Here is a 24,238-nt window from a genome sequence, read left to right as displayed (position 1 = left end):
TTAAAATTTGCATGCCTTCCAGCATAGCATGTGGTGACAATGGGAAAGACAGCTTACAAGTGTCAGTAAATCTGCTTCATGGCCTTTCTCTGAGCTGCCTTAACTGTGTGAGGATCTGGTGGTGCCCAGACAGGCCAGAGGTGGTAGGTGGAGCTGGGACTGGTGAGCAGCACGTTTAAGGCACACCTTGTGAAGTAGAGACAGCCAGCCTGCTTGGCCAGATGGAGGAGCTCTTCAAGAACGAAAAGGCTGAGCAGCAGCTATGGAGGGAGGTGGGTTGCTGCAGAGATGCGGGCTGTTGCTGATACTTGTAGTGAGAGGACCAGGACAGGAAAAAGTCTTTCCAGGAGAAGTGGCGCTAGGCAGGAGGCAGCTGAGGCTCTGGCAGCTCTGGACCCAGTCCCTATGCTGAGCAGGAGCACTGGTGGCTGAGGGGGTAGCAGTGCCTAGTAGCCAGCAGTGGGACTTGTGTGGTAGGTGGTGCAGAAGCAAGTGCTGAGAGCAGAGGAGCATCTCAGGCTCCCTGCAGCAGGGAACCAAGAATATTTTACCAAGTCTGGAAAAATTATTACTCTTGACGAAGCACAGTGATCTTGAAGAAGGTGGGTGGGTCTTCTGAATGTCTCATAAAACCTATTAGTTTCTATGTATGAGACAAGAGAAATGCTGCGTCAGTCCTTCTGTATGATAGGAGAAAAGAAGCCACAGACGATGCTCCCTGATGTGCTGAAGAACTGTTCAGTAGAAGAAATTAATAAACTATGCCAGGAACAATTAGAGCTCCTGTCTTAAAAAACAAAAACAAGCAACAACAAAAAAACTTGATGATTCTTGAGGGTAACAATGGTTTGGACTAATATGGAAGAGGAAGCAGATGAAGGCTGTAAGGTGGCACCTGATTTGGTCAATCAGCAAGATCCCTTCATCCCTGAGAGAGAACAACCAGAAGGTTTGGAATGAAAACAAGGGAAAGGTGAAGTCAGTGAAGTACTCAGTATTAATGCAGATGCTTATGACAGTGATATAGAAGACCCAAGCAATGAAGAAGCTGCTGCTGCTGTCAACATGGTTCCTGCCTCTGCTGCTGCTGCTGCTTCAGGGGTCCCAGAAAATACAGTCCAGAGTGAAGTTGGTCAGATAGATGACCTGGAGAGAGATATTGAAACAGTTTGAATGAGATTTGGGGACTGGCAGAGTCTAGCCCAAAGGAACCCAAGCGGCTACCCTGACTGTTCCTCCAGCAGATGTTCAGCCTTCTGCGCAGTAACTGGAGCTTCTAGAACTTGAAATAAGGGCAAGAGCAAGTAAGGCTCTTATGAAAGCTGGCGATATAGAAAAGCCAGTCTAGTTTTCTGACTTGGATATTATGTGTGTTTGAATGAAGCTATGTCATATAATTTTGTTCCTAATGTTTATTTGGGTCTCATGTGATGTTTCCCTTGTAAAACTTGTTAGGTATACTCATCTTAGGCTAAAAGTATATATATTTTTTACTTTTATATCATAGATTCTAGGCGAGTATTTAAATTCATGACAAATATGGTTAGATACCCTGGATATTTCTTTAAGTCAATGTTTATAAATTGATATCTTAAAAGCCAACAGGAAGTAAACAGAATATTTTTTCCTTTGTTTTTAAACATTTGGGCAACAAACACAAAAGCTTTAAGAAAGATTGACCAAGCATGTTTCTCTTAAGGTTAACTAAATTTTTCAACAGAATGTTAGATTGCTCTTCCTGGATTTCTTAGCAGTTTAAACACTTTATTTACTTTTGTGTACTTTTAACATAAGTACTGTTGGAGGATGCCTTTTTGTGAGTGTGAGTTTCCTAGCTAAAATTAACTAACTGTTTTTATAAGGCTCAGAGATCAAACTTGCTTTAAAACTTCTTTAATAAAAAAAAATCAACTTAAGGCTATTTTTTAAACAATGTAAAGTTAATTTTTCCATGTTGAAATCCAGCAACAAGCCATTCTGACATATGTTTGGTCTTTTGTTCACATTTTTTTCTCAATAAAATAAAATAAAACAAATTTCAATATACATTCCAAGCTATGAGTAAAAGAACAATATGATACAGGATTACATTTGATGTCATTGTTAGAAGAACTGGTGTATAGTTCCATAAATCAAGATAATAAATGGCTGAGATTCTGGATATGAAGACTTGATACTTTTCCTGAAGCAAAATTGACTTTTAGAACCTTTGATAAGTTGATGTTATAATTAAGCTAAGTTTGTATAATTTTAATAAACAAATTATCACCTTTAAAAGATGGGGTACATATAAAAACAAAGAATTCTCTATTAAGGAATCTCAAATGGCAGAGAAGCATCTAAAAAAATGTTCAAACATCAAACTGAATAGGTGGACCCCATCTAAAGAGCTAGAGAAAGGACTAAAAGAGCTGAAAGATTTGCAACCTCATGGGAAGAACATCATCAACCAGCCAAGGCACTGAGGTGGAAAGGATGACTTGGAGAGGGAGCACCTTCCTGAAAGCAAGTTGAGAAGGAGGAAGAGGGAGGGGAGGGGTATAACATTTGAAATGTAAATACAGAGAATATAGAAAAAAATGGGGGAAAAAAGAAAAAAGAACTGTTCAGCATCCTTAGTCTTCAGGGAAATGCAAATCAAAACGACCCTGAGATTCTACCTCACACTAATCAGAATCCTTAGGATCAAAAACCAAGGTGACAACAGATGCTGGTGTGGATGTGGAGAAAGAGGAACACTTCTCCATTGCTGGTGAGATTGCAAACTGGTACAACTACTCTGGAAATCAGTCTGGGAGCTTCTCAGAAAATTGGAAATTGGTCTAACTGAAGAACCAGCTATAACCCCCTCCTGGGCATATACCTAAAAGTTGGTCATTTTCTCCATTATGTTCATAGTAGCCTTACTTGAATAGTAAGAATAGCCAGAAGCTAGAAATAATCCAGAGGTTCATCAATAGAGAAACAGATACAAAAAATTCAGTAAATATACACAATGGAGTACTACTCTGCTATTAAAAACAATGGCTTCATGTATTTTGCAGGCGAATAGGTACAACGAAAAATTACCATCCTGAGTGAGGTAAGCCAGACCCAAAAGGACACACATGGCATGTACTCACCAATAATTGGATATTAGCCCAAAACCTCAGAATACCCACAATATAACTCACAGCCCATATGAAATTTAACAAGAAGGAAGACCAAAGTGTGGATGCTACAATCCTACTTGGAAGGTGAAACAAAATAAACACAGGAGATAGAGGGAGAGAGGGACATGAAAGGAAGAGGTGGGGAGGGAAAGGGTGGAAGAATCAGGTATAGGGCGGAACAGAAAATGAAAAAAAATTAAATTCAAGGCCTGATAACCTCAAGGCCTGATAATTTTTTTTAAACAACCTTATTTTACAAAACAAAGATAAATGTACAGATTTTAAAATTTTTTGCTTAAAATTATACATTTTTGTCAGTAATTTTATTTCAGATTTTAACATAATTTTTAAATAAAACTATATGAATATATTTTTTAGTCAGTACTTGATTTTTTTCAAGGTTGATAGTATGCCTTGAAAACTTAATAGTTACAATGAGCATAAAGTACATGTAAAACAAAATGTAACATAGAAATAGTTAAAGTTTTCTTATTTTGTAAATATTTTTTTGTTTTGTTTTGTTTTCTTTATTTCTTGGACTTCATACAGTCTGTGAGTTGTTTCAGAGGGAGTGCAATCCTCTGGGGTTAGCATCCCACTATCAGTGACTGCAAATTATGTCTGTTCTTTTGTGACTGGGTTATCTCACTCAGGATGATGAGATGCAGCCATTTTCTTAAGAATTTGGTTAAGTCATTGTTTCTGGTGGCTGAGTAGTATTCCATTGTGTATATGGACCACAATTTTTGTTTCCATTCATCTTCTGAAGGACATCTGGGTTCCTTCCAGCTTCTGGCTATTATAAATAGAGCCGCTATGAACATTTTGGTGCATATATCTTTGTTGTGTATTAAAGTGTCTCTGGGGTATATTCCCAGCAGTGGAATAGCTGGGTCTTCAGGTAGTACTATATCCAATTTTCTGAGGTATCGCCAGACTGATTTCCAGAGTGGTTGTATTAGCTTGCAACCCCACCAACAGTGGAGAAGTGTTCCTCTTTCTCCCCGGCCTCGCCAGCATCTGCTGTCATCTGAGTTTTGGATCTGGTCAATCTGACTGGTGTGAGGTGGAATCTCAGGGTTGTTTTGATTTGCATTTTCCTGATGGCTAAGGATGTCGAGCAATTCCTCAGATGTTTGTCAGCCATTCAGTGTTCCTTAGCTGAAAATGTTTTGTTTAGCTCTGTACCCCATTTTTAATAGGGTTATTTGATTCTCTGGTGTCTAGCTTTTTGAGTTCCTTGTATACCTTGGATATTAGGCTTCTATCTGATGTACTGTTGGTAAAGACCTTTTCCCATTCTGTTGGTTGCCGTTTTGTTTTCTTGACGATGTCCTTAGCCTTACAGAAACTTTGCAATCTCATTAAGTTTCATTTGTTAATCTTTGACCTTAGAGCTTGACCCATTGGTGTTTTGTTCAGGAAATTTTCTCCTGTGCCTATGTGTTCTAAGGTTTTCCCTACTTTCACATCTAATAGTTTCAGTGTATCTGGTTTAATGTGATCTTTGATCCACTTACACTTGAGCTTTGTACAAGGAGATAACAAAGGGTCTATTTTCATTCTTCTGCATGCTGAGTGCCATTTGGACCAGCACCATTTGTTGAATAGGCTGTCCTTTTTCCATTAAATATTTACTGCTCCTTTGTCAAAAATCAGGTGACCATATACATGAGGGCTCATTTCTGGATCTTCTATTCTATTCCATTGATCCACATGCCTATTTCTGTACCAGTACCATGCAGTTTTCAGCACAATTGCCTTGTAAAATAGCTTGAGGTCAGGGATAGTGATTCCCGCAGATGTTTTCTTGTTCTTGAGGATGGATTTCGCTATTCTAGGTCTTTTGTTATTCCATATGAAATTGCACATTGATCTTTCCTATTCCATGAAGAACTGGGATGGAATTTTGATGGGGATTGCATTGAATCTGTAGATTGCTTTTGGTAGGATGGCCATTTTTAAGATGTTTATTTTTGCAACCCATGAGAATGGGAGATCTTTCTATTTTCTGAGATCCTCCTAAATTTCTTTCTTTAGAGATTTGAAGTTCCTGTCATACAGGTTCTTCACTTGCTTAGTTAGAGTCACACCAAGGTATTTCATAGTTTTTGTGACGATTGTGAAGGGTACCTTTTCCCTAATTTCTTTCTCCACATATTTGTCCTTTGAGTATAGGAAGGCTACTGATTTGTTTGAGTTAATTTTGTATCCAGCCACTTTGCTGAACTTGTTTATCAGCTGTAGGAGTTCTCTGGTGGAATTTTTAGGGTCACTCAAGTACACTATCATGTCATTGGCAAAGAGTAATGTTTTTATCTCTTCCTTTCTGATTTGTATCCCCTTGATCTCCTTTTGCTGTCTAATTGCTCCAGCCAGGACTTCCAGTACTATGTTGAATAAGTAGGGGGAGAGTGGGCAGCCTTGTCGAGTCCCTGATTTTAGTGTGATTGCTTTAAGTTTCCCGCCATTCAGTTTGATGTTGGCTGTTGGTTTGCTGTATATTGCTTTTAATATGTTTAAATATGGACCTTGGATTCCTGTTCTTTCTAGGACTTTTAACATGAAGGGGTGTTGGATTTTGTCAAATGCTTTCTAAGCGACTAGTGAGATGACCATGTGATTTTGTTCTTTGAGTTTGTTTATATGGTGGATTACATTGATTGATTTCCTTATGTTAAACCATCCCTGCATCCCAGGGATGAAGCCTACTTGGTCATGATGAATGATCGTATTCATGTGTTCTTGGATTCAGTTTGCAAGTATTTTGTTGAGTATTTTGCATCAATGTTCATAAGTGAGATTGGTCTGAAGTTCTCTTTCCTTGTACGGTCTTTGTGTGGTTTAGGTACGAGGGTTATTGTAGCCTCAAAAAATGAGTTGGGTAATATTCCATCTGATTCTATCTTTTGGAATAGTTTGGAGAGTATTCGTGTTATATCCCCAATAAATGTCTGATAAAATTCTGCACTGAACCCGTCTGGACCTGGGCCTTTTTTGGTTGGGAGGCTTTTGATGACTTCTTCTATTTCTTTAGGTGTTATAGGGTTATTTAGATGGTTTACTTTGTCCTGGTTAAACTTTGGGACCTTGTATCTGTCTAGGAATTCGTCCATTTTTTCCAGATTTTCCAATTTTGTGGAGTATAAGTTTTTGTAGTAGGATCTGATGATTTCTTGAATTTTCTTAGTTTCAGTTGTTATGTCACCACGTTCCTTTCTGATTTTGTTAATTTGGATACTCTCTCTTTGCCCTTTAGTTAGTCTTGCTAGGGGTTTATCTATCTTGTTGATTTTCTCAAAGAACCAACTCTTTGTTTTGTTGATTTTTTCAATGGTTCTTTTTGTTTCTATTTGGTCTATTTCTGCCCTAATTTTGATTATTTCTTGCCGTCTACTCTTTTTGTGTATATCTGCTTCCTTTTGTTCTAGGTCTTTTAGCTGTGCTGTCAGGTTGCTGATGTGAGCTTTCTCCAGTTTCTTTTTGGAAGCACTTATGGCTATGAGTTTCCTCTCAATACTGCTTTCATTGCATCCCATAGGTTTGGGTATGTTGTGTTATCATTTTCGTTGAATCCTAGAAAGTCCTTAATTTCTTTCTTTATTTTTTCTTTGACCCTGCTATCCTTTAACAGAGCATTGTTTAGTTTCCATGTGTATGTGGGCATTTTGTTGTCTTTGTTGTTGTTAAAGACCAGCCGTAGACCATGGTCATCTGAGAGGATGCATGGGAGTATTTCAATCTTCTTATATAGATGAAGGCTCGTTCTGTGTCCAAATATGTGGTGAATTTTCGAGAAGGTGCCATGGGGTGGTGAAAAGAAGGTGTATTCTTTTACTTTAGGATAGTATGTTCTGTATATATCTATTAATTCTAGTTGGTTCAAAGTGTCTGCTAGTTTTGCAGTGTCCTTGTTCAGTTTCTGTTTCCCTGATCTGTCCATTGGTGAGAGTGGGGTATTAAAGTCTCCCACTATTATTGTGTGGGGTGAAATTTATTTTTTGAGCTTTAGTAGAGTTTCTTTTATGAATGTGGGTGCTTTTTTATTTGGAGCATATATGTTAAGGATTGAGAGTTCCTCCTGACAGATTTCCCCGGTAATGAGTAAAAAGTGTCCTTCCTTATTTTTTTTTTTTGATAATTTTTGGTTGGAAATTTACTTTATTCGATATTAGAATAGCCACTCCAGCTTGCTTCTTGGAGCTGTTTGCTTGGAAGTTTTTTTCCCACCCTTTTAATCTGAGATAGTGTCTGTCTTTGTCTCTGAGATGAGTTTCCTGTATGCAGCAAAAGGCTGGATTTTGTTTATGTATCCAGTCTGATAGTCTATGTCTCCTTATTGGGGAGTTGAGACCATTTATGTTAATAGATATCAAGGAATAGTTGTTTCTGTTTCCTGCCATTATTGCTTTTTTGGGTATAGTTGTGTCTGTGTTTTTTTTTTTCTTTTAGTTTTCTTGTTTAGGAGTTTTTTTGTTTTTACTAGGCTGTATTTTCCCTCATTGTATTGGGTTTTCCACCTATAATTCGTTGTACTGCTGGGTTTGTGGTCAGATACTGTGTGAATTTTGATTTGTCTTGAAATATCGTTTTCTCTCCATCGATGGTGATTGTTAGTTTTGCTGGGTATAGCAGATTGGGCTGGCACTTGTGCTCTCTTAAGGAGTGCATGATGTCTGTCCAGGCTGTTCTAGCTTTCATAGTCTCTGTTGAGAAATCGGGTGTGAGTCTGATTGTTCTGCCTTTATATGTTACCTGCTTTTTTTCCCTTACTGCTTTTAGTATTCTTTCTTTACTTTGGGCACTGGATGTTTTTACTATTATGTGTCCGGAGGTATTTCTTTTCTGGTCCAACGTATTTGGAGTTCTGAAGGCTTCTTTTATGCTCGTGGTCATCTCATTCTTGAGGGTAGGGAAGTTTTTTTCTACGATTTTGTTGAAGATATTTACTGTGCCTCTTAGTTGATACTCTTCTCCCTCTTCTATTCCTATTATCCTTAGGTTCAGTCTTCTCATTGTGTCCTGGATCTCCTGGACATTTTGGGTTAGGAGCTTTTGGATTTTTGCATCTTCTCTGGCTGTTTTGTCTATGTTTGCAATGTTGTCTTCTGCCCCCGAGATTCTCTCTTCGATCTCTTGTAATCTATTGGAAATGCTTGCTTCTGTGACTCCTGATTTCTTTTTTTTTTTTGGTGTTCTGACTCTAGGGTTATCTCTTTTAGCGTTTTCTTTGTTGTGTCAATTTCCGTTTTAATTTCCCTCTTCCATTCCTTTATTTCTTTGGTTCTGTTTCCTTCTAGTTCTTTGAGTTCCTTGAGTGTTTTTCTTGTTTCTTCTTTAAAAGCTTCTGAATCTTTTTGCTTTTCCTCCCTTTCTTGTTTAAGTATCTTTCTCAGCATCTTGAAGTATGAGTTCAGGTCTGTGTCTTCTTTTTCTGGAGTGTTTGGAATTCCGATGTTTGCTGTTATGGGAGAGCTGGGTTCTGGTGTTGCTAGATTGTCTTGGTTTCCTTGAGATATACTCTTTCGCTTTCCTCTTGCGATTTTGTTGTTCTTGCCTTTCCCTTGTATCTGGTCTGTGTCCCTGGATCTCCACTGGTTCAGGTGTCAGATGGGCCGAGCCCTGTTCTATGCCTCAGAGTCGTCGGGTCAGAACAGAAGTTCCAACGTTCTGTTTCTGGTCTCTGGATCAAGCACGGCAGTGAAGGGCAAGGCAGGGGGTGCACGTTCCGTGTGCACTCCTCAGAGATCTCTCTGCTCCCCTGCAGCCTAGGTCTCCCACTCACCAGTTGTTCAGCCTTTACAATCTACCGTTCCGGGGCAGGAACATTTCTTAAATACAGTTTCTTAAAACTCCTGATCATTCTTCAGTGACAGGGTCTTTTGAGGAAGGTTACAAATGGGAAGGAAAAACATAGGAAAAGGAGATGATAAAATGTGTAAATGCTGGGGTGGGAAGGCCTTGCACATGCTATGTTTTATGCTAACTAAGCTTCTTAAGAATAACATCTTGCATACTACTTACTTGGGGCAAATGAAAGGAAGTAGGGGAGGTCTATGAAGTCAGCAGAGAGAGGAAAATTTGAAGTTAGCAGAAGCATCATGCAATGGGGCACACTCAGAAGTCTAAACAAACAGGGGTTTTCAAGAACGTTCCTGACCAAGGCTATAGTGGCCATAGGACTGATAACTACAGCCCCAAGCACTGGGAAGAGTTATGTTCTCAGAATCTGATGCAACCACTCACTTAGACTCTGAATTATTGAGATAAGACAGAGTTCCTTCCCTAAAACCAGAAATATGTTTGCAAGAGCTGGGAAAGGTCTGGGCCCTTTGGGGCACTGGGACCTCAAGGAAAGAAAACCTGGTTTAATCAGGCCAGCACTCAACACAATAGTGTTTAGTTTTGTTTCTGGTTTAACTTTGAAAATGGTTGTTACCTGGTGTCATCTTGCTCATGTGGCAGAGTATGCTTTTCTCAAGAAGATATCTTAGCCTTTACCACTTCAGGCCTTACTGTTGACTGTGATCCTGTAATCCTCATCAAGCAGCTTGTTAAAAGTCTGCTCCTTGATATGGGATGGGCTTGGTGGCTGGTTATAAATTAGGGTTATTGCTTTGTTATGGTCTGGAGCCATACCCTGGACAATCTTGGTAAATAAACTTGTGTACCCTAACATTCTAATCTCTACCAGGCCAGGTTAGCATACTGTTTATCTGTGGGTTGTTTTATAGGCAGTCCTCTCTCTGCTAAATTCTACTAGGTGTCACCATCTCCTAAGCATTAGTAAATCCTTTACATCATCAGGTCTGTTCTTTTACATCACCTTAATGTTAAATAAGAACAGAACTTAGAGAAACTAGGGCTCTCTGAGTTTAGCATCATGCCAAGGATGTTTCTACACAGAAGCCACTGTTCTAAATGCTCTACACAGATGAAGCTCCAATAGTGAAGTTATTCAGAGGCTACCTCTGGGTGTGGTGAATGGCAGGACCACAGCCAACCTCACAGGACTCTAGCTTATTCTCTTGGGATTGACATCTGTTTATTTCCGGTGATAACTGGACTGGGTATCTCTGTATGCAGTCAGCCTCTATGGAGGCAATTAAAACCCTGTGACCTGGGTAAGAGCCAGTCTTTTGGGAAGCAGGCAGTACTGTCTCAGGTTAGAGTGAGCTTCCTGCATCTCTGGTTAGGGCAGACCTCCTGTATTCCTGCCCAGGGAGAACATCCTGGTAGATAGACAGGTCCTGAGCTATGGGAACAGGATATGCTCTAGTTGCAAATGGAGGAGCAAAGTGAAAGGACTGTTCCCATGTTAATGCAGTACTCCTGTGTTTTTGTTACTGCAGACCTCCTGGGAGATAGGCAGGCTTTGTCCCTGGTTACAGAAGACTTCCTAGGAGTCAGAGGCTTTAGGGTGTGAGAGGTTATCAGGCCCACTGATCTGGCCTCTGTGAAGATATAGGCCTAAAAGAAATCGGAGCTCCACAGGGTGGGTAGTACTAGTGTCAGCTAGGCTCTGTTAGTGTTCTAGCTGGCATGGGTATTGGGTGCGAGTCTCACCTATGTTCTTGGTTATTATGAGCTTCCTTGGAGAAAGGCAGGCTATGGAAGGTAGAAGAATTTTGGACATGATGATCTGGCCTTAGTCATAAGGGAAATGCAAATGAAAACAACTTTGAGCTTCCCCCTTTCACCCATCAGAATGGCTAATATTAAGATCTCAAAGTTGAGCACATGCTGGTGATGATGTGGAGCAAGGAAAACATTCTTTCATTGCAGGTTAGAGTGAAAACTTGTACAACCACTTTGGAATTCAATGTGGCAGCTTCTCAGAAAACTGGAAATAGTTCTATCTTCAAACCCAGATATACCACACCTGGCTATATACCCAAAAGATACCTCACCACAACCCAAGAACACATGCTCCCCTATGTTTTTAGCAGCGTTATTTGTAATAGCCAGAAGTTGGGGACAATGCATATGTCCCTCAACTATGGAATCGGTATAGAAAATGTGGATCATTTACACAGTGAAATATTGTTAACTCTTAAAAATGAGAATGTCATGAATTTTGCAGGCAAAATGATGGAACTATAAAATATCATCCTCATTGAGGTAACTTAGATCCAAAAGGATGTGGATGGTATATATTCATTGATAAGCGGATATTAACAAAAAGAACAGAATACCCAGGATACAACCCATAGACCATAAGAAGTTTAACTAGAATGAAGGTATAAATAAGAATGCTTCTATCTCTCTATAATGATTATTATATGCTTGTCCAAGAAATTTGTAGGTTTATGCTTAGGTGATATACGATTGGACAGTAGAAATGTAGGTGGAGAAAAGGCTAGGAAACGGAAGAGGAGGGAGAAAGAGGGGGAGATTCCAGGAGGAATGGAGATGGAGGCAGATGGAGGCAGATGTTTATGTTTTTCTAAGTGCATCTCTTCATTATATATATGGTTGTTATTATTTCTAAGGGTTTCTATGGGTCATTTTATCTCATATAGATGGGCAGTTTATATCATTCTTTATTGGTTGTAAGTTTATTGTATAGAAAGTTTGTGGGTTGAGAATTTAACATCTAAACCTGCTCGATAACATAATGGTTGTGAGTTTTATTCCTACTGGGTGATGAAGGAAAGTGAGTGAAATCAACACACTGAGGAAGCCATAAGACATCTAGGACAGAAGCATCAGGAGTGGTGGTACGAACCATGCCTGAGTTCATAGAGGTGGCATGAAGCACCCAGCTAGAGATCCCCAGAGTGCCATATGTCCCTGAGGAAGCCAGCACTAGAGTAGGAATAATGTCGTGCCCAACCTCATTACAAAAGGAAAGACACAACATTGGCGGTTCTTTTTTCTTTTATATAGAACTTTATTTTTTAAAAAAACAAAGATAAATGTACAAATGTTAAGCATCTTTTTAAGGTTTGATACTCTGAATTAAAATCTTACTAGTTACAATGAGCAAAAAGTACATGCAAAACAGGATGTGACCCAGAAATAGTGAATGTTTTCTTAGTGTGTAAGGATTGAGACTAATTTTTTTTTCTTGAACTTCATACAGCTTGTGAGTTGTTTCTGGGGCAGTCCGAGCCTCTGGGGTTAGCATCCCACTATCAGTGACTGCATATTATGTCTTTTCTTTGTGACTGGATTATCTCACTCAGGATGATATTCTCTAGATGCAACTATTTTCTTAAGAATTACGTTAAGTCATTATTTCTGGTGGCTGAGTAGTATTCCATTGTGTAAATGTACCACAATTTTTGTATCCCTTCATCTACTGAAGGACACCACGGTTCTTTCCACCTTCTGGCTATTATAAATAAAGCTGCTATGAACATTGTGGTGCCTGTATCTTTATTGTATATTGGAGTGTCTCTGGGGTATATGCCCAGAAGTGGAATAGCTGGATTCAGGTAGTACTAAGTCCTATTTTCTGAGGAATCGCCAAACTGATTTCCAGAGTGGTTGTATCAGTTTACAACCACACCAACAGTGGAGAAGTGTTCCTCTTTCTCCACAACCTCGAGAGCATCTGCTGTCATCTGAGATTTGGATCTTGGCCAATCTGACTGGTGTGAGGTAGAATCTCAGCGTTGTTGTGATTTGCATTTCCCTGATGGCTAAGGATGTCAAGCACTTCCTTAGATGTTTCTCAGCCATTTGATATTCCTCAATTGAGAATGTTTTGTTTACCTCTGTACACTATTTTTAATAGAGCTGTTTGATTCTCTGGTGTCTAGCTTTTTGAGTTCTTTGTATACCTTGGATATTAGGCCTCTATCTGATGTGGAGTTGGTAAAGATCTTTTCCCATTCTGTTGGCTGCCCTTTTGTTTTCTTGACAATGTCTTTAGCTTTACTGAAACTTTGCAATGTCATTAAGTCCCATTTGTTAATCATGTTTAAAAGTACAAAACTCATTTCCCCAGTGTAGGGGAATGCTAGGGTGTTGACTTGGGAGAGGGTGGGTGGGAGTGGGAGCATCCTCATAGAAGCAGAAAGAGGGGAGAGGAGGAATGGGAAAGGGGATAACATTTGAAATATAATTACACAAAATATCCAATGAAATTTTCAAAGAAAAAAAAAAGAATTCCCAAATAGAATGGTATCTTTAAACACTTGTCTCTCCTTTGTTACTTTCTCTAGGCAGGTTATAGAAGTTTTTGTAGGAAAAACCTTTCTAGATTTCTTATTGAGCATGGGTTTTGATCCGTTTCCTGTGTTTTGTTTCTACTGTGTTGTGGGTGAAACTGATTGGTTAGCTTCCTTCTCATGCTGTCATACCTTCCCCATTATAGACCATAGCCATAAGTCACATGAGATGCAGCAGAAGTAATTACTACTCAGTGCTATGCTATTTTGATAGCCTGCTTTTTTATTTTTATTTTGGGTTTTGAAGACAATGTTTCTCTGTGTAGCCATGGCTATCCTGAAAGTATGTATATAGAACATGTAAGCCTCAAACTTAAGTTCCACCTGACTCTGACTCACCAGTGCTGGGATTAAATGTGGGTTAGCATGCCTAGCTGTTTTTTTGTCCGTTTGTTTGTTTTTATATTATTGGCTGATGGCCCTGAAATGTAGATTTAGCTACATGTCAAGCATATGCTGTTGTATTGATCTTCATCCATGTGACTTGAAATCTAGCAGAGAGAATATTGTGTCTATGGATGGCATGTATTCATGACATTTATATTTCCTGAGCTTCTGAAGTCATTGAACTGTGCCTGTATAACATTCTTCCTACCTGTTCTGGATGTTTTTGGTTTTCATAAAGAATGCGAGTACTTTGCCTGTATGCATGAATAAGTACCTCATGTGTGCCTGTTCCTCATTGTAGTCAGAGGATGGCCTCAGACTTCCTGAACTTGGAGTAATGGATGGTTGAGAGGCCCCTTGTAAGTACTGGCAATTGAGTGCAATTATCTACAAGTCCAGCAAGAACTCTTCACTGCCGAGCCAACTCTCCTGTCTTATGTTGGTTATTGAGAATCAACATTTACACTACTAATATTTTTATCTGTTTATTTGTAACTATTTAAACATAGATCCATTTTAGTAAGATCTTATTAATGTTACAGTTTAAACTTGGGCACTTTTGGAAGATTTTGGAAGATGAATACACAACTAGAATGAATGTATAATAATCTTTAGTAAAACATCTGAGTTCTTTGCCTATTTCTTGTTTGATTGTTTTTCATAGGAGAGACAGGATCTTAATATGTATCTGTGTCTGTCCTCGATAGACCAGACAGGCATGTAACTCAATGAGATACACCTCGCTCTACCTCCTGAATGATGGGATTAAAGGAAGGCAAGAGTCAATACATCCAGTTTCCCCATCATTTTTTGTAGTTAGTAATTGTTCATATAATTTCTCTGATGTGTGCTTAGTACTGTTTGCTTGTTGTGGTTTCTCTTTTTCTGTCCTTCTTTCTCTCCATTCATCCCTCTCTCACCACCCCCCTTCTGTGTTGACATTTCTCTTGCAAGGCTATATTTATATCCTATTCACAGAGCAAAAAATGACAGTTTACTTCTAGGATCACCTGGTGATTACATAAGAACCTCTAGGTCAAGTAATAAGTGGAAGAACCACCAGAATTATATGAATATATTGTCAGCAAAGTATATGTTTATGTGATTTTCTGTATCATGGTTTCTGTCTTACAAATGTATGGGAACTTTTAGGATGCAGTGACCTATGATGATGTGCATGTGAACTTCACTCAAGAAGAATGGGCTTTGCTTTATCCTTCACAGAAGAATCTTTACAAAGATGTGATAATAGAAACCTAATGGAATCTCAATGCTTTAGGTAGGACAGGGTGTCAGTCTGAGTTGCCACCATGGCTCAACTCATTGGTGCAACTCCCTTCCCTTGGCAGTTTTCTACCACCTGTTCTCTGCCTCTGTCCCAGGGTAATTCTGTACCCCAAAATCTCACACAAACATAACTCTACAGCCCAATAGCTTTTCATATCGATTTATATATTCAACTCTCAATCCAAAAACTCTCTACACAACAAGATTGCATCAAATAGACAAAGATAAAACTGACCTTTTTTATGAGATGTTAGACCTGTAAAATCCTAAATGATCATAGCTTTTTAACACCAATAAATACCACCTTGGCCCAGCTGGCCTTTGTGGAGCTCCATGTTGCCTCGACCTCTAACCTCTATCCTCTGACCTTCTTCCAACCTCTCAGCCCTCATACTTCCCCCACCCCACCCAGTCACTGCCTTTCCTTTATTTTACTAATTAAAATGGGAATGTTCAGTTGTAGCCTTCTTCTGGAAGTGGCATTATCATTAAAATATAAACAAGCTACAGGACAATCTACAAGGTCCCGAGTTCAATTCCCACCAACCACATGGTGGCTCACAACTATTGGTCATGTGATCTGATGCCCTCTTTTGTATGTCTGAAGACAATGACAGTTTACTAACATACATAAAATGAAATTTTTAAAAATAGAACACACTATGCCAAAGCCGCGACTCTTAGCATACAGCAATAGATGTTTTATTGCTTTGAATGCAAAAAAAATCTTGCTTCAACTGACCACAAATAGGCTAACCTATGGCAAGCAGAAGAAGTGGATCCCACCTTTCTTCCTGTGTCCTCCCTTGAAAAGTACTCTTGCACCTCTGAGTAATGGGTACTAGCTCTGCACAGAAGGGGAGAGATTGGTAAGGTTTCTGTTAGATGCTGTTTAATATACTTTCTGTATGTGGGCTCCTAACATATCTTCAGAAAGAATTTAAAAAGCAGAGAACAATGAAGGCTATTAACTCTGGGTTTTGCCTTCTTTTTTTATTCCTTTGGACAACTCTTGTCATAGAACATACTATGTAAGAGACAAGATGGGAGGGCTGTTGGTGCTCACTGTTTGACTCTGTGCCACCTTCTTTACTCTCACCCTGTCTGATCATACATGGGACAGAATGACTCATCTGTATTAATGAATCTTCCCTAGATTCTGATTGTCACCTTGACAATTTCCATAAGATGTAGTTAACAATCAACAGTCAGTTCTCAGTATAAATGGGACTTTGGTTTCAGCCCCCTCATCAATATCACATCTAGGGATGGCCAGGTCTCCTATGTAAACTTTATGTAAACTTTATGAACCCAAACACAATCCTTCTTACATGGGAAATCAACGTAGATATTTTATAATCTTCAATACAATATTGATTCTAAGAAAACACATTGAATTTTTTGGAAATCAAGACACACAGATAGATCTCTGCATGTTTGATGCAGAAATAACATCTTCTAAATAGTCATTTTATCCTTTCTCTCCTTCTTCCATTTTCCTCATCTATATTCTTCTACATTTCCTTTTACTTTCCATTTCTTTATTTCCCATGAGGACAGAGATATATTAAGGTAGAATCTCACGTGTAACACAGGATGGTCTTGAATTGAAAATCCTCCTGCCTCTGCCTCTTGAAGGCTGAGATTATAGGTTTGTATGTCATGCCAGGTTTTTTTATGCTGAATCCATGGGTGTGGAAGTCTGAGCTACAAATTCACTGTGTTGCCTTTGGGAACTTGCTAAGGGGATGACAATATGGAGGAGTAGACTCAGAGATTACAGCCACACCTCCACTTCTGTTTGCTCCTAGAAGCCCATTACTGCAGGGATATGGAGTGAGCCTAGGCGTCAGTTCTAAAGCAGTTTGTTACACTTGAGAAAATAAGAGGCACCAAAATAAGCAAGAGGGACTAGAGCTTAAAGTACCATAAAGGCCCTCATAAGCCAGACAAGGACTCCAGGAGCTGCTCTAACAGACTAATGATTTTTGGCCGGAGATACAAAACCCATTGTAAGAACGGAGCCTGGTCCAACTGCCAGCCGGAAAGGCGGCTCGTACAGGCTGAGCAACTGGTGAGTGGGAGACCTAAGCTGCTGGGGAGCAGAGGGATCTCTGCGGAGTGCACACGGAAAGGGCACCCCCTGCCCAGACCTTCCCTGTCCTCCCCGATCCAGTGACCGGGAACAGATCTTAGGAACTTCTGTTCCCACCTGGAGAGGACTTCGGGACGCAGAGCGGAGCCTGGCCCAACTGCCAGCCGGAAAGGCGGCTCTTACAGGCTGAGCGACTGTAACCGGGAACAGATCTTAGGAACTTCTGTTCCCACCTGGAGATGACTTCAGGACACAGAGCGGAGCCTGGCCCAACTGCCAGTCAGAAAGGCGGCTCGTACAGGCTGAGCAACTGGTGAGTGGGAGACCTAGGCTGCTGGGGAGCAGAGGGATCTCTGCGGAGTGCACACGGAAAGGGCAACCCCTTCCCTGACCTGCCCTGTCCTCCCCGATCCAGTGACTGGGAACAGATCTTAGAACTTCTGTTCCCACCCAGAGACAACTTCAGGACACAGAGCGGAGCCTGGCCCACCTACCAGCCGGAAAGGCAGCTTGTAGAGGCTGAGCATCTGTGACCAGGAACAGATCTTAGGAATGTCTGTTTCCACCCGGAGGTGACTTCAGGACGCAGAGTGGAGCCTGGCCCAGCTGCCACCCAGAACCTGGGCTGCCGGGGAGTAGAGAGTTCTCTGCGGAGTGCACACGGAAAGTGTACCAGGGACACAGACTAGATACAAGGGAAAGGCAAGAACATATCACTGACAACAAAATGGCAAGAGGAAAGAGAAAGGGTATATCCCAAGGAAACCAAGACAATCTAGCAACACCAGAACCCAGCTCTCCCATAGTAGCAAACATCGGAATTCCAAACACTCCAGAAAAAGAAGACACAGACCTGAAATCATGCCTCAAGATGCTGATAGAGTTACTTAAACAAGAAAGGGAGGAAAAGCAAAAAAATTCAGAAGGTTTTGAAGAAGAAACAAGAAAAACACTCAAAGAACTCAAAGAACGAGAAGAAAACAGAACCAAAGAAATAAAAAAATGGAAGAGGGAAATTAAAACAGAAATTGACACAATAAAGAAAGCTCTAAAAGAGATAACCCTAGAGTCAGAACACCAAAATAAGAAATCAGGAGTCACAGAAGCAAGCATTTCCAACAGATTACAAGAGATCGAAGAGGGAATCTCGGGGGCAGAAGACAACATTGCAAACATAGACAAAACAGCCAGAGAATATGCAAAAACAAAAAGCTCCTAACCCAAAATGTCCAGGAAATACAAGACACAATTAGAAGACCGAACCTAAAGATAATAGGAATAGAAGAGAGAGAAGAGTATCAACTAAGAGGCACAGTAAATATCTTCAACAAAATCATAGAAGAAAACTTCCCTACCCTCAAGAATGAGATGACCACGAGCATAAAAGAAGCCTTCAGAACTCCAAATAGGTTGGACCAGAAAAGAAATACCTCCCGACACATAATAGTAAAAACATCAAGTGCCCAAAGTAAAAAAAGAATACTAATACCAGTAAGGGAAAAAGGTCAGGTAACATATAAAGGCAGACCAATCAGACTCACACCCGAATTCTCAACAGAGACTATGAAAGCTAGAAGAGCCTGGACAGACATCATGCACTCCTTAAGAGAGCACAAGTACCAGCCCAAGCTGCTATACCCAGCAAAACTATCAATCACCATCGATGGAGAGACAACGATATTTTAAGACAAATCAAAATTCACACAATATCTGACCACAAACCCAGCACTACAACGAATTATAGGTGGTAAACCCAATACAAGGAGGGAAAATACAGCCTAGTAAAAACAAGAAAACTCCTAAACAAGAAAACTAAAAGAAGAAAAAAACACAGACACAACTCAACCCAAAAAAGCAAAAATGGCAGGAAACAGAAACAATTATTCCTTGATATCTATTAACATAAATGGTCTCAACTCCCCAATAAGGAAACATAGACTATCAGACTGGATACATAAACAAAATCCAGCCTTTTGCTGCATACAGGAAACTCATCTCAGAGACAGAGACAGACACTATCTCAGAGTAAAAGGGTGGGAAAAAAACTTTCAAGCAAACAGCTCCAAGAAGCAAGCTGGAGTGGCTATTCTAATATCGAATAAAGTAAATTTTCAACCAAAAGTTATCAAAAAAGATAAAGAAGGACACTTTTTACTCATTACCGGGGAAATCTGTCAGGAGGAACTCTCAATCCTTAACATATATGCTCCAAATAAAAAATCACCCACATTCATAAAAGAAACTCTACTAAAGCTCAAAAAATACATTTCACCCCACATAATAATAGTGGGAGACTTTAATACCCCACTCTCACCAATGGACAGATCAGGGAAACAGAAACTGAACAAGGACACTGCAAAACTAGCAGAGACTTTGAACCAACTAGAATTAATAGATATATACAGAGCATACTATCCTAAAGTAAAAGAATACACCTTCTTCTCACCACCCCGTGGCACCTTCTCGAAAATTGACCACATAATTGGACACAAAACGAGCCTTCACCGATATAAGAAGATTGAAATACTCCCATGCATCCTCTCAGATCACCATGGTCTACGGCTGGCCTTTAACAACAACAAAGACAACAAAAAGCCCACATACACATGGAACTAAACAACGCTCTGTTAAAGGATAGCAGGGTCAAAGAAGAAATAAAGAAAGAAATTAAGGACTTTCTAGAATTCAACGAAAACGATAAAACAACATACCCAAACCTATGGGATGCAATGAAAGCAGAATTGAGAGGAAAACTCATAGCCCTAAATGCTTCCAAAAATAAACTGGAGAGAGCTCATATCAGTAACCTGACAGCACAGCGAAAAGACCAAGAACAAAAGGAAGCAGATATACCCAAAAAGAGTAGACGGCAAGAAATAATAAAACTTAGGGCAGAAATAGACCAAATAGAAACAAAAAGAACCATTGAAAAAATCAACAAAACAAAGAGTTGGTTCTTTGAGAAAATCAACAAGATTGATAAACCCCTAGCCAGACTAACTAAAGGGCAAAGAGAGAGTATCCAAATTAACAAAATCAGAAATGAAAGTGGTGACATAACAACTGAAACTAAGGAAATTCAAGAAATCATCAGATCCTACTACAAAAACTTATACTCCACAAAATTGGAAAATCTGGAGGAAATGGACGAATTCCTAGACAGATACAAGGTCCCAAAGTTTAACCAGGACCAAGTAAACCATCTAAATAACCCTATAACACCTTAAGAAATAGAAGAAGTCATCAAAAGCCTCCCAACCAAAAAAAGCCCAGGTCCAGACGAGTTCAGTGCAGAATTTTATCAGACATTTATTGGGGATATAACACCAATATTCGCCAAACTATTCCAAAAGATAGAATCAGATGGAATATTACCCAACTCATTTTTTGAGGCTACAATAACCCTCGTACCTAAATCACACAAAGACCCTACAAGGAAAGAGAGCTTCAGACCAATCTCACTTATGAACATTGATGCAAAAATACTCAACAAAATCCTTGCAAACCGAATCCAAGAACACATCAAAACCATCATTCATCATGACCAAGTAGGCTTCATCCCTGGGTTGCAGGGATGGTTTAACATAAGGAAATCCATCAATGTAATCCACCATATAAACAAATTTAAAGACCAAAATCACATGGTCATCTCACTAGACGCTGACAAAGCATATGACAAAATCCAACACCCCTTCATGTTAAAAGTCCTGGAAAGAACAGGAATCCAAGGCCCATATTTAAACATAATAAAAGCAATATACAGCAAAACAACAGCCAACATCAAACTTAATGGCGAGAAACTTGAAGCAATCCAACTTAAATCAGGGACTCGACAAGGCTGCCCACTCTCCCCCTACCTATTCAACATAGTACTGGAAGTCCTGGCTGGAACAATTAGACAGCAAAAGGAGATCAAGGGGATAAAAATCGGAAAGGAAGAGATAAAAACATCACTCTTTGCCGATGACATGATAGTGTACATGAGTGATCCCAAAAATTCCACCAGAGAAATCCTACAGCTGATAAACAAGTTCAGCTAAGTGGCCGGATACAACATTAACTCAAACAAATCAGTAGCCTTCCTATACTCAAAGGACAAACATGTGGAGAAAGAAATTAGGGAAAAGGTACCCTTCACAATCGTTACAAAACTATGAAATACCTTGGTGTGACTCTAACTAAGCAAGTGAAGGACCTGTATGACAAGAACTTCAAACCTCTAAAGAAAGAAATTGAGGAGGATCTCAGAAAATGGAAAGATCTCCCATGCTCACGGATTGGAAAGATCAACATATTAAAAATGGCCATCCTACCAAAAGCAATCTACAGATTCAATGCAATCCCCATCAAAATTCCAACCCAGTTCTTCATGGAATTGGAAAGATCAATGTGCAATTTCATATGGAATAACAAAAGACCTAGAATAGCGAAATCCATCCTCAACAACAAAAAAAACATCTGCGGGAATCACTATCCCTGACCTCAAGCTATATTACAAGGCAATTGTGCTGAAAACTGCATGGTACTGGTACAGAAATAGGCAGGTGGATCAATGGAATAGAATAGAAGATCCGGAAATGAGCCCTCATGTATATGGTCACCTGATTTTTGACAAAGGAGCAGTAAACATTCAATGGAAAAAAGGACAGCCTATTCAACAAAAGGTGCTGGTCCATCTGGCACTCATCATGCAAAAGAATGAAAATAGACCCGTTCTTATCTCCTTGTACAAAGCTCAAGTGTAAATGGATTAAAGATCTCCACATTAAACCAGATACACTGAAACTATTAGATGAGAAAGTAGGGAAAACCTTAGAATACATAGGCGCAGGAGAAAATTTCCTGAACAAATCACCAATGGCTCAAGCTCTAAGGTCAAAGATTAGCAAATGGGACTTAATGAGATTGCAAAGTTTCTGTAAGGCTAAGGACATCATCAAGAAAACAAAACAGCAACCAACAGAATGGGAAAAGATCTTTACCAAAACCACATCAGATAGAGGCCTTATATCCATGGTGTACAAGGAACTCAAAAAGCTAGACACCAGAGAATCAAATAACCCTATTAAAAAATGGGGTACAGAGCTAAACAAATCATTTTCAGTTGAGGAACACCGAATGGCCGAGAAACATCTGAGGAAGTGCTCAATATCCTTATCATCAGGGAAATGCAAATCAAAACAACCCTAAGATTCCACCTCACACCAGTCAGATTGGCCAAGATCCAAAACTCAGATGACAGCAGATGCTGGCGAGGATGTGGGGAAAGAGGAACACTTCTCCATTGTTGGTGGGGTTGCAAGCTAATACAACCACTCTGGAAATCTGTCTGGCGATACCTCAGAAAATTGTATATAGTACTACCTGAAGACCCAGCTATTCCACTTCTGGGCATATACCCCAGAGACACTTTAATACACAACAAAGATATATGCACCACAATGTTCATAGCGGCTCTATGTATAATAGCCAGAAGTTGGAAGGATTCTAGATGTCCTTCAGAAGACGAATGAATACAAAAATTGTGGTACATATACACAATGGAATACTACTCAGCCACCAGAAACAATGACTTAACCAAATTCTTAAGAAAATGGCTGCATCTAGAGAAGATCATCCTGAGTGAGATAACCCAGTCACAAAAGAACAGAGATAATATGCAGTCACTGATAGTGGGATGCTAACCCCAGAGGCTTGCACTCCCCCAAAACAACTCACAGACTGTATAAAGTCCAAGAAATAAAGAAAACAAAAAAATATACATATATTCACAAAACAAGAAGACTTTGACTATTTCCATGTTGCGTTTTGTTTTACATGTACTTTACGCTTATTGTAACTAGTAGGTTTGCAATGCATACTGTCAAGCCTTTGAAAAAAATCAAGTACTGACTAAAAAATATATTCACATGGTTTTATGTAAAATTTATTTTAATGTCTGAAAAAACAGTACTGACAAAAATGTATAATTTCAAGCAAAAAATGTTTAAAATCTGTACATTTATCTTTGTTTTGCAAAATAAAGTCGTTAAAAAAAAAAACAAAACAAAGCCCATTGTATTATGAGGTGTAAGGAAAGGTTTAAAGGTGCTTGCCTGTAGTTTCTGATAGTGTTTTTTTTTATTTAAACATTAGTGTTTATTAAATACAGACACCTATTGGAATCTGTAAAGATGTGTATCTTTAAGATTCCCATGGCAGACTTTCTAGACCATTCCCTATGTCCGCCTCTTTGCCACACCATATAGCATCAGAACATGGGACCTACTGACCCACTGAAGCAGTTTCAGAAAGATCGCTGTTATGTGACTATTAGTTTTTTAAATGTTTGCTCCAAGCTTCTCCAGAATATAAGCACTCATCAAAAGCCTCCAAAATAAAAGTGGGTTCAGATGCGTTTAGTGCAGAATTCTATCAGAATTTTATAGAATACCTAATACCAATACTCTCCAAACTATTCCACAAAATAAAGTTAGACGGAATACTACTAAGTTCATTCTTCAAAGCAACAATAACACTCATTCCTAAACCACACAAAACCTGACAAGGAAAGAGAAGTTCAGACCAATCTCCTTTATGAGCATTGATGCAAAAATACTTAATAAAAATTTTGCAAACCGAATCCAAGAACATATCAAAACTATCATTCACCTTGAACAAGTAGGCTTCATTCCTTGGACGTAGGGATAGTTTAATATATGGAAATCTATTGAGATGATTATGTGGGTTTTTTTTTTAGTTTGTTTAAATGGTGAAATACATTGATGAATTTCTGTATATCAATGTGTTTTCCTCTTAGAACTGTTTTCATTTCATCCCCAAGGTTTGGGTATGTTGTCCTTTCATTTTCATTAAATTCTAGTAAATCCTTAATTTCATTATTTCTTCATTGACCATGCTATCGATGAACAGAACATTGTTCAGTTTCTTTGTGTATGTGAGCTTTATGTTGTCTTTGTTGTTAATGAAGACCATTTAGTTCATGGTGATCTGATAAGATGCATGGGAGTATTTCAATCTTCTTATATCCATTGGGGCTTGTTTTTCGAAAAGTAGGTCTAGGTGTAAGAGAACCTGTGGAACTGATCTTCAAGCACTGCCTTTCCTGGTCACACCCCAGTTTCCTCTGACAAAGGCCT

At 39.3% G+C, this 24,238-nt stretch overlaps 1 pseudogene across 1 annotated transcript; it reads left to right on the top strand.

Moving 5' to 3' along the window:
• Positions 1-520: 520 nt before the first annotated feature.
• Positions 521-1,348, top strand: LOC308416191 (caspase activity and apoptosis inhibitor 1-like; annotated as a pseudogene). The gene has a single exon. The product of its transcript is annotated as a caspase activity and apoptosis inhibitor 1-like (transcript).
• The last annotated feature ends 22,890 nt before the right edge of the window (positions 1,349-24,238 follow it).

This window comes from Micromys minutus (genome assembly GCF_963924665.1).
Source record: "Micromys minutus genome assembly, contig: SCAFFOLD_508, whole genome shotgun sequence".
NCBI classification, from domain to species: Eukaryota; Metazoa; Chordata; class Mammalia; order Rodentia; family Muridae; genus Micromys; species Micromys minutus.
This window is presented reverse-complemented; position numbering and strand designations above follow the sequence as displayed.